The sequence below is a fragment of the Gouania willdenowi genome, chromosome 5, assembly GCF_900634775.1.
Source record: "Gouania willdenowi chromosome 5, fGouWil2.1, whole genome shotgun sequence".
Taxonomy (NCBI): domain Eukaryota; kingdom Metazoa; phylum Chordata; class Actinopteri; order Blenniiformes; family Gobiesocidae; genus Gouania; species Gouania willdenowi.
In genome coordinates this window covers 8,651,395-8,664,667 of record NC_041048.1, presented here as the reverse complement: position 1 = coordinate 8,664,667, position 13,273 = coordinate 8,651,395, and the positions used below count along the sequence as shown (strand labels likewise).

The window sequence follows — 13,273 nt, the reverse complement described above, 5'->3', positions numbered from 1 at the left end:
AAACATAGATACAAAAATAAAACATAAATGCCTGGGATGGAGTGGGATGACGTAAAACTTATTTGAAAAAAACAAAGTGTCAAAAAAAGATATTTGAGAAAATAATTAAATAATAAAGCCGCTTCCTTGTTCAGTAGCCAATACCTCAGCATAATCAAGTGGATTAGGGCCAATGTTGATGGAGAAAATATTTTTGGGCAAATCAAGAATAAAGTTGAAATTTCGTGATAAAAGTTAAAATATAATGTTGATATCAAAGTAAAAAAAAAGGAGATTAAAGTCAAAATTCGAAAATGAACTAAAAATACAATATCGTGATGAAACTTGACAGTTTTTCTCAATTTTTGTCTCGAAATTTTGACTTTATTCTTAATTTGCCCAAAATTATTTTCTCCATCAAAATTGGCCCTAATCAGCTTCCGTATCATATGTACACTGTGCATACAACATAAATACAGATGAACAAGAAAACACATAAATAGTTGGACCTCACTCTCTCTGTATTGCAGCAGCATTCGATAGCTTGTAATATAAATTAAACAAAAAAGAGTTGCTCTAAATTATATATCATACACAGATCATTACAGATAATAATCAAAATCAGCAGCTTAAACATAGTGTTTTTAAAATATCCATTAACATTCCTTCTACAATATTTCATGTAATTGATCATTTAAATATACGATTATAATAAAAGGATACATCAATTATATTTTACTGTCAGAATATTGACGCATTGATGATTTCTCCCACCTCTAATTTTGAGTCATAGTTTTAATGCAGGTTTTTGTGTTCTATTCAGCCACTTTGGATCATTCAACGTAGGACAACTGATTAATCCGTCATCAGTGTTGTTGTTTTTTTTTAAATCGCCATAATAATCTAATAAATAAAGAAATAAACTACTCGTAAAAGGCACTCTTTACATAACCTCATTCATCTTTAGACTAGGATCAGATTTAGCACATTTGGACCAAAAGTGCTAAATCTGTCCAAAAACAACCCAAAAACAAAACAATTTCATCAACTATATTGGGGAAACATATGGACGTAGTTGGATGGCCTAATAGCAACTCAATTTCTAAGACTTTATTTGGGCTAAAATTGAACTACGTTGAATAATCTAACAAATTGTTTCAATGACTAAATTGGGACCAATTTTGGCGGTAAAAAAACCCCCTCCAATTGCAATGACTAAATAAGGGCTGAAATTAGACTATGTATGATGGACGGTCCAATAATAACCTAATTTTAGCGACTATGTTAGAACTAAATTTGGACCAATTTTGACGGTCCATAAAAAAACCCAATTTCAACAACTATTTTTAGGCTGAATCCAGGCTAAGATGGATCCTTAACTCCCTAATGTAGAGTCATGTCGTTGTTTTTTTTTTTTTTGTTTTACAATGGGAGGTCCTTTACATGCCATATCTTAACCTGAACAAAGCCAGGATTCCCATTAATCCATTTTCTTGGATTATAGGGCTCAGGTAAAATGTGACCTCTGAAAACGACATAATCACTTTCAATCAATTTCCTTTGTCAGAAATCATGTTGTGATTCCTGATTGTTGATCACTAACACTGGTGATACGCTTGATTTAAGAACAAGACAGAGCAGTGATTTTAAAAATAAACTTATTTAAATGATAATAGAAATGGTGATTTTATCATCTGCAAAAGAGGAGCTCCAGATAATGAGTTTCTGTTTTTTTCTTTCAGAGACGCCCACACAGTTTCCTCCTGTCCTGTCAGTGAGGAGGACAAACCTGTTTGAACCGTGGGCCTCACAGTGAGTTAGAGGAGAGGATTCTGCCTGAACCTGCCCAGGCACTTCTTCTAACTTTACAATCAAACCTGACTTCAGCACAGATGTTGTGAGCTAACTTTACACCTTCATTATGTTTATGTGACTTTTAGACACACATTCAATGCACAACATTTTTAGGCACTTTTTTTGGACTCAATTTGTCCTCACTGCCTTTTTTCTGTTGCTTTTTTATTCATTCATGCTATGATAATACAATTTACTTTTTAACCAACAGATGACGCTGTTGACATCATGGCAGAGTTTATTGTCACTTAGTTCATGGTCAGTAATAATAATAATAATAATAATAATAATAATAATAATAATAATTATTATTATTATTATTATTATTATTATTATTATTATTATTATTATTATTATTATTATACTAAATAATGGATATGATGCACTGTATGAATAAACAAATCAATGAAAAATATTAGGAAACATTTAGGTTGTGTTAGTAACAGCATTAGGTCAGTCTCAAAACAGAAGAGATGTGACACAATAATAATGGCAAAAATGTGGGATTGTCCAATCACTGTTATGTTAGAAAAACTACAGTTTTGAGCAATAATACAGTATTGTTATTGTTCTTTTGTGAGTTATGAGTTATTTTCTGTATTTTTGTTATGATTTGCTTTTGAAGTGATTTCTGTTTAGTTTTTGTTTTACATTTGTATATTCTTCTGTCTTTTTTGTAGTCATTTTGTAGGTTCTTGGAGTAATTTTGTGTATTTTGGTTGTTGTTTTGAATCTTTGCCTGTATTTTTCTGTGTGTTTTTCTGTAATATTTTTCTGTTGCATGTTGGGAGTTATATTGTGTGTATTTGTTGTCATTTTGGAGTCATTTTGTCTATTTTTGTAGTCATCTTGTGCGTTCTTGGAGTAATTTTGTGTGTTTTTGTTGTTGTTTTGAATCTTTTTCTGTATTTTTCCTGTGTGTTTTTGAAGTATTTTTTGTGTTTTTCTGTAATATTTTTCTCTTGCATGTTGGGAGTTATATTTTGTGTATTTGTTGTCATTTTGGAGTCATTTTGTCTATTTTTGCATTAATCTTGTGTGTTTTTGGAGGGATTTTGATTTTTTTTCTCCTTTTTTTCATTTTTGTGGAGTTTTTGTTTTTGTTGTCATTTTGTTTGTTTCATTCTGTTTATTTTTGCTGTTTATTGTGTGTGTGTTTTTGTTGTTGTTGTAATTGTGCTCGTTTACTTTTAGGACCTCACAAAAGGAGACCAAGGGCCGCATGTGGCCCCCGGGCCGCCAGTTGTGCGTGCGTAAAATACAGTCCAACTTTTTTTTTTTTTTTTTTTTAAATCAAGATGTCAGTGTGTTGAGATTTAGAGGCCGTGGCTTTCCTTAAAGCCCCGCCCCCTGAGGATGTTGATTGACGCGCACCGGTGGCTCCTCCTTCAAAGCGCTTTTTCCCCCCTCCCCCTTCATTTTCCAGAGTAGTGCGTTGATTTCATACCAAAGCCATACTTTACATTCCACTTATACTGTCAAACCTCTGAGAAATATTACGGAAAACAACAAGGCGCCAAAATACAACAAAGTAATCAATTTGATCAGTGGCTTTTCCCTGGGAAGAGGAAAGTAAGAGCCGGGGGTTTAAAAAAAAAGGTAAGCTTTTGCACCGATGTTTCCCTGTTTCTGTTTCAGCTTTTCTCGCTGGACTTTTTTCACGCCGCTTGTCTCGCTGAAGTTTTCAGATCATTGTCATTTTTTACATTTTTCCGCGGAGCTCCCTGCGTTGGGAGGGAAGAAGAAATCATTGGCAGATTGATATTCCATTGTGTTTGGCTTTCCCAGTGTGCAGGGCTGGTGACAAACTTTATTCCCACTGGTAGTCCTTATCATTGGCACCACTGTTGTTTATAAAAAAAAAAAAAAAAAAGTAATAGGAAACAAAAAGTTTTTTTTGTGTTTCTTTCTTGAACACAAACATGTGTGTTTTTTTCTGTCTCGCACAGTTCCCACCTGAAGCTCACACTTCCAACTTTTCTTCCCTGGGATCATTTCTTCACTTTAAGAAGCAGACAAAGAAAGAAAGAGAGAGAGATCCAAGGATTTGGAGGAATACTCAACTTTTATCTTATCTGGAGTCCTGCACCCCCCCACCCCCCACACCCCCCCAAGGTAAGAATAAGCTCAACTCAACTCAAATAGCCCCACTGTAAACCTATAGTCACATTCTTAATGACTATAATTGTTCATATTATAATGTTTAATGTGTTTTTTTAAAATGTATTATTAATTATTATTTTTTTTGTTAAATATTTAGCTCTCCTAATAATGGAGAGAAAAAAAATCACTTAAACATAAGTTTATGTCTAATTTGTTCAATTATATGTATATTTTCTTTCTGGATTAAAACCAGATGCAATACTACAAAGAAAGGTTCCATTGAAGCTCTCAAATTGTTCATATTCATAATTAAGCAGTAACAGGGCTTATCATGTATTTGTACTACTAACACTTTTTGGGGCCACTTAGTTTAGGGGACACTCAGTGTAGTGAGTAGTTGCCTCCAACACTTTATAGGAGTGAATGTGTGTGTTCGCCAGTGATTGTCATTTTAAATACACACACACACACGCACACACACACACACACACACACACACACACACACACACACACATATATATGTACAACAAAAATAAGAGAGAACTCTTGTGGTGCAAGATACAAAAAAGAAAAGATAGATAGATACGTGTATTTACAAGAGGAGCCACTAAGACGATACATAAACCAATAAACAAACAGTGAGAACAATGAAGATAAATAAATTGTACAGTTACAAATTATGAATAGGGAATAATAATATGTACATGGAAAAACATGAATATTGTTATTTTGAACATTAATGAAAAAGGAATAGAATATAATGTATCTTAAATGTCATTGCATTAGGTACAACATGATTTAAAAGTGTCATCCAGTGCCAACAAATTATACAAATACAATAAATAAGCAATGAAAATTAGTTAAAACCCATTACACTCACACACATATGCTCTTTTATTATTGCACTGTATCCCCTAAACATTTGAAACCTTTTTTTTATGTTGAGTGTAATGACCGATATGGGATAAAAAGTGGTTTTTTAATCTGTTTATTCTTGTCTTATTAAGTGACTAAGTATATGTTTAAATTCAATAAAATAGCACATTTCAAGAGCATATTATTAGCACAAAAAGGATGAAAACACAGCTCTACAATCATTTTGCTGTAAAATGAATTTTCTTTTGGAATATCTACATCTATCTATCTATCTATCTATCTATCTATCTATCTATCTATCTATCTATCTATCTATCTATCTATCTATCTATCTATCTATCTATCTATCTATCTATCTACAGTATCTATCTATCTATCTATCTATCTACAGTATCTATCTATCTATCTATCTATCTATCTATCTATCTATCTATCTATCTATCTATCTATCTATCGTCATTGTCGCTGACTCTTCTTTTATGTGATGACAAACTGAGCGAGTGATTAAACTCCGTAAAGTCCGACTAAGCACATAATTCACATGTGAGGATTTGAGATGCATGGATATGTCGAGGAGTTAATTGTGTAATTACATTTGTTCCACCTGCTCACAGCTCTCGTGTTTGCTATTTCAGTCGCGCTTCATTGGAAAGACATGTGGCCCAAATGTTTTTAATTGATCCGAAAATGAAGAAAAGAAGCAACGTGTTAGCACCTCCTTCACCTTTAAATCGGTGCAGTCATATGAGCTGCACCAACAACGAAAAAAAAGAGAAGAAGAAGAAGAAGAGAAGTCACTGCCAGTCAACAGGTTTGACTGAACAGCAGAATGCAGTCGTTCTGGTTGGTTTTCTTAAGCGGGCAAACCTGTCGACAGCTGTGCTTTTTGTTTGTCTGTTGCTGCTGCAGTAATATTTATTTACTGTATTATATTTAGTTTTATTCCTCAATAGTTTTGTTAATCTTGTGTGAGAATGCCGCTCCGCAGCTGGCACGTGGGGACTTCAAGCATTAGCATTTCTCCTTCATAGGCCGTGAATTTGTCCACAAAGCCGTTTTATTGTGTTCTGTCAAGTGTTACAGTTTCTGTTTGGGCCAATAACATTTAACCTGACAATAAAAAACATCATATTTTATTTCAGATGCGTCGTTCATAGCCGACATATTTTGAACATTTACCTAATTTTTCTCACATTTTGTTCATTTTTCTTTCATTTGAGATGAATTCATGTAAAACATCATGTTCTATATCATTGTTAAAAATGTGTCAACATGAAAAATAAATCTAAATTTATCTATCTAAAAGTTAAATCTGGGTTAGGGTTAGGGTTGCTCTTTCCCTCTCTTCACTCATTGGCCACATTTACATGGGAGCTTTAATTCCTCTAAATGTTCAATCTAAATGTTGAATCTAAATCTAAATGTCAAAATGGTCACCAAGTATAAAGCCACATGTTTAGAAATTATGCAAAGTGGGCAGATCAGCACCTATATCACTGTTAAAAATGAATGTGTAAACATGATAAATACATGTAAATGTTAAATGTAAATGTAAAAGTTAAATCTAAATGTTGAATCTAAATCTGAATGTTAAATGTAAATCTAAATGTTAAATCTAAATTTTAATCGAAATGTTAAATTGGTCGCCTAGTATAATGCTAAATGTTCAGAAATTATGCAAAGTGGGCAGCACCTATTTCATTGTTAAAAATGTGTAAACATGAAAAAAAAATCTAAGTGTAAATTTAAAATCTAAATGTTAAATGTAAATCTAAATGTTAAATGTAAATCTAAATGTTAAATGTAAATCTAAATGTTAAATGTAAATCTAAATGTTAAATCCAAATGTTGAATCTAAATCTAAATGTTAAATCAGTCGCCAAGTATAAAGCTAAGTGTTTAGAAATTATGCAAAGTGGGCTGATCAGTGCCTATATCATTGTTAAAATAAATCTAAATGTGAATTTTATATCTAAATGTAAATTTTATATCTAAATGTAAATTTTATATCTAAATGTAAATTTTATATCTACATGTAAATCTAAATGTTAAATCCAAATGTTGAATCTAAATGTTAAATCGTTCACCAAGTATAAAGCTAAATGTAAGAAATTATGCAAAGTGCGCAGGTCAGCGCCTGTCAATCATGAGGCTCCACCCACACCATCGACTCCGGCTCAGTGAGTGAAGAGAGGGAAAGAGCGACCCTAACCTTTTACCCTAGCCCAAACCCAGATTTAACATTTACATTTAGAATTATTGTTCATGTGTACACATTTTTAACAATGATAAAGAACTGTACCTTTCTGTTTTACCTGAATTTGTCTCAAATGAAAGAAAAATGAGCTGAATGTGAGGAAAGAAAGCTAAATGTTCAAAATGTGTCTGCTATGAAAAAGTGACTGAGTTTTTACATATGGCACCCCATAACGGAGTCTCTGTGCGTTTGCTCTTGCATGCAATTGTGTGCTTTTCCTCTTTCAAGGCAACTCAGTAAAAGGGCAACATCGAGCGCTGAAGGCCTCCTTTTAGAAGTGCTTTGTATTTACATGTGGAAATAATGTTCTGGACCTAGAAAGCCAACCAGAACAACCAAGCAATGCGCCTTTGGTAAATCAGACACGCCAAGATGCCTAATAATAGATGTCGATGCTGATGGGTAAATCTGGAAAGGATTACGTTTTCTGCTGCTCCAACAGATTTCCCCTCATTGTTTTCACGCAGCATGAATGCATCAGTCCTCCTCATGAACAGTGTGGTCCTTTCAGGGTTTTTTTTTCTTTTCTTGAGCATCCATTATATTTCTCTGTGACACAATGGCCACAGTTACTTGGTGTTTTTAAATTCTGAATTAATTATTCAGAATTAAAGTATTCTGCTTTGACTTTACATTGCCTTTATTCAATTCTGCTTCAGGTCTGGGGGGCGGCAAGGGTTCTGATTGGACAGTAGGCAAAAAAAACAAAACACGGAACCAACCTTTTCGTTTCAGCTCCAACGTAGAAGACCACACAACAAGTACTATTTATTGTGATTGTAGTTTTGAAGCAGCAGCTTGACAGTTACATAGTGTTTCACTTTCGTCAGCTGGGAAGGAGAAGGGAGATAGAACACCGTACTTTGGCCAATCAAAGCCAACGGTTGCTCTACCTCCTTCTACAGATGTTGAGTGGAAGAAGAACTTTTGAATAAATAGTCTTGGTTCGATTCCAAGGCTTGCTTCGGGCGGATATCCTGGATTACATGCTTGACGGAGCGGAATATGTGCGTCATTGAGACAGGACAAGGAAACGAGCATGTGCAGAACGACTGGAATTAGTTTGAACTGGAATGAACGTGATACAAGAAGGAACTATTCAATTGGGAATTAAAATCGAAATAAAACAGCCACCTACTTCATTTTGAAGTTTAATTTGGAATGGCCATTTTCATTCAGAATGAGGTGTTTTACCAGGTCAGGATTGAATTTTTATTATGAATTAAAGGGTAATTAAAGCTCTGATGTTAACGTAGCCAATGTATAAGACAGATTTGTCGCATAAGATGAGATATTATCCCTCGATGGATTTTTAGTTACTCATTTCAGTGTCTTGTTGTGCTACTACTTTCTACTAAACATCAGTCTTGTTACTTACTAAATGCTCATGCACTCATTTAATTTCCTTTAAACTTTAATCTAAAATTGCAGAGAGAGAGAAAGTGCGTATCTCTAATCCTTCAGCATGTTTGGTGGATTCCAGAAGTAAAGTGCATCCCTAGTTTGCGACGCAGCGTGTTTATTTTGGATGCTGCTCTGTTGACCGTTTGTCAGCAGTAGCTTCACTTGTTTGTGTTAAACCCACAGAGGACCAGCTAATGAGCCTTTGCCCATTTGTGCAGACATTAGCTCCGTTTTAGCACCATTTCCACAAGTGTTGGTTCAAACTCATCTTTCAGCCTGGATTTAAACCAAAACCTTCAGTTTGATTGAAGGGGGGAGAGGGAGAAGTTGGAGTTTTATTTATGTTACAACGTTAATGAAACTTTCAACTGCCAGCCCCGGGGGCCACATACGGCCCTCAGTCTCATTTTGTGTGGCCCCCCAAATGCAAAATGACAAAAAGAAATACCAAAAACAGCAACAACAACAACAACAAAACTAACCACAACAAAAGCACACATGATGACTACAAATGAATTAATAAAAAAATCCCAAACAACTTAAAAAAAACTCCAGAATGACAGAAAACTATGCAAATGACAACAAAATGCACAAAATGACTCCAAAAACACACGAAACAACACATTAAATGACAAGAAAAATATACAAAAATGACAGAAAAGCACACAAAACAACAACAAATATGCTATCAAAAACAACAACCTTTATTGTTTTCTGCATTAATCCTCAGATTATTCCTCATTCTAAACAATGACATTTTTCCAATTATAATTAAATTACAATTATTTATTATCCTCAGAAAGTTAATTACAATTTGTTCTCAATGACTAAAATTCAATTACATATAATCACAATTACTTAGGGTGAAATAAATAACCTAATAAAAGTTAGCCTTCCTCTTGTGTTAGCTTTCTGTTAGCATCTCTAATGATAAATAGATAAATAAATCTTCTGTAAAATACACTGAAAACAAATTGTCAAATTTATTCCCTATCTATTGGTTACTTTGTTAGGCTTCCTAATCAATGAAAATATACTGTAGGTTTTATTATTTTTTTGTGTGGACATCTGAGCATTTTTTCTGTCAGTATACTATAGATTTCAATGTTTTTAAAATGGTAAAATGTGGGAAAGCTTGATAAGAAACATATTTGAATAATTATTAACTACATATGTGTAGAACTGTACATAGAACTGTAACATGGTTCCCCAGTTTTGCATTAAATCATAATTGACAATTATTATTGAATTTTCACGGCAATTACAATTAAAAAGTCAATGATTGAAACTCAATTACACTTTATTTAGGATTACGACAGCAACAGGCTTTTGAAATTACAACTACAATTATAACCACACCATAATTGTAATTAATTATTAATTACATGATTACAACACTGTAACACTGCCCTCTCTTTTTATATTCTCCCTTTAATAAAGTGTTTCTTACCCTTCCTTAGGGAGAGCTGGTGATGCTCACAATTATGCAATAAAATAATAATTTATTTAATTGCAATAACAAAAAAAAAATAAAATAAAATGCATTGCTGTCTAAAAAAAGATTGCACTTCTTGTAGTGTTGACCTTTGACAGCATGAGCAGACAAGTGAAAAAAATAAATAAATTACATGATTACAATTATAATTGATCCCAACCCTGTTTTCCCACTAAAGTTTGATGTATTTTATGCCATCATTATCTCTGTAACTGCCCTTTCACCAAGTCCTTTCCCTGGAACGCCAATTTACACCTGTGGTTCCTGCGGTTGAAACCCAGTTCTGGGTAAAGTTCTTTGTTCTGTGGGAAAGTGGCTACAGTGGAAATGTGTCTTAGCATAAACAACATCAATCAACATCTCACAAATTGGAAAGACTCACATCAGATATGGGACTTTGTGCACAGAGGTTGCACAGATATCATGGATAAGCGTGCGCATTGACAGAAAAAAAAGCAGTTGCACACAAACTTATCACAAGAACATAATGTGCTAATAGCAGAAAGAAAAACCCCATGAACAAAATAATATTTAAACACAACTTTGTTACTCTACATTGTAGTTGCATTAATGTTCTGCACATGTTTGTATATCCTCCAAACCATGATTATTTTTTGTTTAAAGACAAGCTCTCTGGCCTCCTGTTCAGACCACCTAGGGGAGGAGACAGGGAGTGGCCTAGAACACTGCACCCTTTGTGCCGGTTGTCCCCAAGTTGCTAAATGTTGTAGTTGTTCCCCCGTCGCGACAGTTGGAAGTGATGCTTCACTTCAATCTGCTACAATGAGAGAGTAATAAGTCTTCAAGTGTGTTTTTGGCTGCGTCATTGAAGATAACAAAGGGCTCACTTCCACACAGGCTCCTGTTTGGTGTTGCAGAGATAATCGTGTCGTATCACACAGGCGCTCTCACATAAAACTTCTTTAATCCACCCTCATAGTATTTAAAACAGACGTGGGCAACACACGTGGCCCTTGTTCTAATTTAGTGCGATTTCCAGTTTAAATGCAAAATAAAAACTCCAAAAAACACACAGAATGACAATGATACACAAATCAACAACAAAAAATACACACAGTTACTCCAAAAACAACATTATGGCAACAAAAACGCACAAATTGACAGGAAAATATACAAATAGACAACAAAAATTACCCCGAAACACACAAAAGGACAAGAAAAAACATACTTATTGATTGAAAAACCCAGAAAACAACAACAAACACACAAAATGAGAAAAAAAATATGTGCTACAAAATAAAATGACAGAAAAAATAAACAAAACAAGATTTTTTTTTTCTAAAACACAAACGCACACAAATTGAGAGAAAAATATACAAAATTACTCCAAAAACAACATCACAACATCGAAATACACAAAATGACAGAAAAAATACGCAAATCAACAGGAATTTTTATTTCTGAAACACAAAACAACACAAACGCACACAAATTGAGTGAAAAATTTACAAAATGACAACAAAAACACACAAAATTTTTTCAAAAACAACATCACAACATAAAAAAAAAAAAACCAAAATGACTGGAAAATATAAAAATGGACAACAAAAACACACAAAAACAACCCTTACAACACACTAAAAGACAACAAAAACACATCATAGTGACTAAACCTCCCCCCAAACAACAACAAACACACACAAAATGAGAGAAAAATATGTACAAAAAATACAAACAGAAAAAATACAAGATAACAAGAATTTTTCTTTTCTAAGACACAAACGCACACAAATTGAGAGAAAAATATACAAAATGACAACAAAAATGACACCAAAAACACACTCAGTGACTTAAAAAACCCCCAAAACAACAACAATCCCACACAAAATGTAGCTGAGAGAAAAAATTATGGTACAAAATGACAGCAAAAAAAACAAGAAAAAGGCAAAAAAAAAAAAAAATCCTATACCAGAACAACACAAACGTACATAAATTGAGAAAAAAATATACCAAATGACAATAAAAACACACAGAAACCCTTTGTTCATTCCAGTATTAATGCTCAGAGTGGCCACCATTGTAAATGCTAGCATAAATGTTGATAATGTGGCCCTTGGATCAGAAAACCACAGTTTTGTGGCCCTCACTGTGATAAAAGTTGCCCGTCTCTGATTTAGGGGTTTGGGAATGATCTCATCTTTAATTATTCATTTAGTCTCTCTTAAAATGATTATTACTGTCCAGGTCTGAGTTATCATCTTGCCTTGAAAATCTTTTGCATGAATAAATCATCTGATAAATAAAATGAATAATACCCCCATTTTAGTGCTTTTAATGCTTTAATTGCAGTTTTACCTTGAGACGATACGTTTTTGACTGCCTCGATCAAAGGCTTGTCTGCTTTTAATGTCTTTAAACTCATATTTATGGTTCGATAATTTATTGTTTGTTGCATTCTGCTGCAAAGTTATGTACGTCTTAAAGGTTTCACAGATTATGGCTTCAAACCGCTCCCGACACCGCAAGATGACCAATTCAGGCTTGGATGGCTTTTCTACAACGTTCCCTGGAAAATTTCCTATTGAAAATGCTGATTCAGGTTTTTTTTTTAAAATAAAGAAAATAGACCCTCTGGCTGCCTCGCTCTGCATAAAGTCAGACTTTCCCCCTCTTCGGATAGATTAGAGTTTGATTCTTTAAAAGTGTGAAATGTCAAGTTATAGACCACATGTGCGGGAACTGTAACTTTTAAAACAGTAGAACACAGAAACCAGGTCTAGTTTGTGCTGTGGCTGTAACGTGTGACACTCATTTAACGGCCTGAGTCTCTCAGTGACTCATTTAGGAAACCAGTAACCTCCTGTTATACTTTCAAGTGGATAAACCAGTTTCACATTTGTTAGGGAGAAACCAATAAATCATATCAGTTCATGTCCAGATTCTGGATGTAAATATTCAAAAAAAATGCTAATTCTAGTAAGTTCATTTTGTCTTCTTTTTTTAATGTATAATATGTTAAGGTTTGGTTTTTTCAGGAAATGTTTATTTCTCATAAGGAAAGCGTCAAAGCGAGGAGAGAAGTGGGAACTTTTAGGGACACATCAAGGCATATCTCCTCTGAGGAAGACTGGCAGTTGACAGTCGAAACATGTCAGGAGATACCGAAACCTTAACGAAACCTTAAAGGGCCAGTATCATGCTATTTTTCTTCTAAGAACTCCAACAACATAGTATTTGAGGTTTGTTTTCTTCTCTTTCGTGATGCTTCTAAAAACAGGCTGTTTTGGGGCCTTCATGCATATACATGAGTGGGCGTGTCTGTAGACGCTGACTTCATCCCTC

General features: G+C 34.0%; 1 protein-coding gene across 8 annotated transcripts in view; it reads left to right on the top strand.

Moving 5' to 3' along the window:
• Positions 1–3,251: 3,251 nt before the first annotated feature.
• The window catches only part of tead3b (TEA domain family member 3 b), a 65,973-nt gene continuing 55,951 nt past the window's right edge, over positions 3,252–13,273 (top strand). For all 8 annotated transcript variants that reach the window (XM_028446474.1, XM_028446481.1, XM_028446480.1 and 5 more), the window contains exons 1-2: positions 3,252–3,432; positions 3,783–3,948. The gene's annotated coding sequence lies outside the window, so the exon portion shown is untranslated. The remainder of the gene's footprint in view (positions 3,433–3,782; positions 3,949–13,273) is intronic.